A 1690-nucleotide genomic window follows, 5' to 3' on the forward strand; every position below is an offset into this window, starting at 1 on the left:
ATTTAATGTTCTATTATTTGTGAGATATGTCGTAGTTGAATCCAACCTAAAAATATAAAATTTATGCTTATATGGGCCTCAAACTAGATGGCGTTCAAGTAGATGCCTTTTATTATGTCTTTCTATACTTTACTTGAGAGGTAAAATGTTGACTTTGCACCCTTCATCTTCTTGTTTAGCTTTGATAATATAATTGCATAATATTGATTTTATCTTCAGAATCTATAAATAAGAATATATGGGTAAGCTTTCACCAAAAGAAAGAGAAAAAGAAAGTTTGCATCACATACAATGTAAGCTTGCCAAGCTAACACAAAGAGAACCTCTTCACAATTTATATAGTCAGTTTCAATGTGTGGGATTTCATGGTGGAGAAAATCATTTGCATAATATTCAAGTCTAGGTAAAAACATCTAGACTTCTTCGAGATTAGGATGGAATTTCAAGGCCTGAACTTGGCTTTTGTATTTTACAATGTCTTTCTTACTAATTAATGAAGTTTAACGTAGCCTTGTGCAAACAAATATGGCTTTACGAGAGAGAGAGAGAAAAAGAGAGAGAGAGAGAGAGAGAGAGAGAGAGAGAGAGAGAGAGAGAGAGAGAGAGAGAGAGAAATGAAATGAAATGTTATATTAACGTCTTCAAAAGGCCAAAGTGACCTATGAGACCAGAAAGTTACAATGCTGATACAAAGTCAAATTAACAAAATAAATTAATCTAGGATAACAAAATATAAATACTGCGGAAACCTAAACTAAGCTGACAGGTGAAAGGCGTGAAATGTGTGAACTAAGCAGTACAATGTGTATACAATATGGGAGGGAAGTGGAGATCCATCTTCATAGAGATCCATCTTCATCTGCACTCTGGACGACGAAAAAGTATGGCTCGAATCCTTTGCTGAAGCCTCCTTCAAAACTGTGTAGCTCCTCTTCTCCATCGGGGTCGTCTAGATCTCCCTAGCTCCAATGCTCGGTCTATGAGAATGCCAGTAGTGCGGGCAGACCTCTCCACTGTTGGCTGCTCCTCTATCTGTTCTTCTGGGTGTACAATATCTAGTGTAAAGAAATCTGTGATTTGTCTCTGGGGTTGTCTCTCTTTAGCTCTCCTCAGTAAAGTTTCTCTATGCCTGTGTAACTCAAGTAGATATAGCCCAAGACATCTCTGGTCCTCATAACTCATGACCCTAGATAGAGGCCCAAAACCTTCTCTGAATAAACAATGAAAACGGCCTCGTATCTCATAGTACATTATGCAATGACATATGTAATGTCCCTCTGTCTCTGGCTCTAGATGGCATAAGCGGCATATCCTGCTATCTGTTCATGTCCCTCTGAATCTGCCAGTCTCAATCTTGAGCTGATGTGAGGACGTGCATATCTGGCCAATGGCACAACGCAAACCATGAGAAAGATGCGTGTTCATATAGCTAGGTCGAATCACAAACCCATCCCCCGTGAGGTGGAGAAGATGTTCTCTGTAGAAAGCCATCTTTGTGCCCAACTCTTGTATCGGCTCTATCCATGTCCTCCTCGTGTCCAGCTGGATCAGATCTTGACGAATGAGTCTATTAATCTCTACCCGTGTCAGAGACCTCAAGGGTGCTTGTAGAGAGTATTGAAAAGGAGGCAACCTGTCCATGGTGAAACCATGTGTCTGAAACCATGATGCCATCTGTGCATACCAACAT

The sequence above is a fragment of the Adiantum capillus-veneris genome, chromosome 14, assembly GCF_014529385.1.
Source record: "Adiantum capillus-veneris isolate H3 chromosome 14, ASM1452938v2, whole genome shotgun sequence".
Lineage (NCBI taxonomy): Eukaryota > Viridiplantae > Streptophyta > Polypodiopsida > Polypodiales > Pteridaceae > Adiantum > Adiantum capillus-veneris.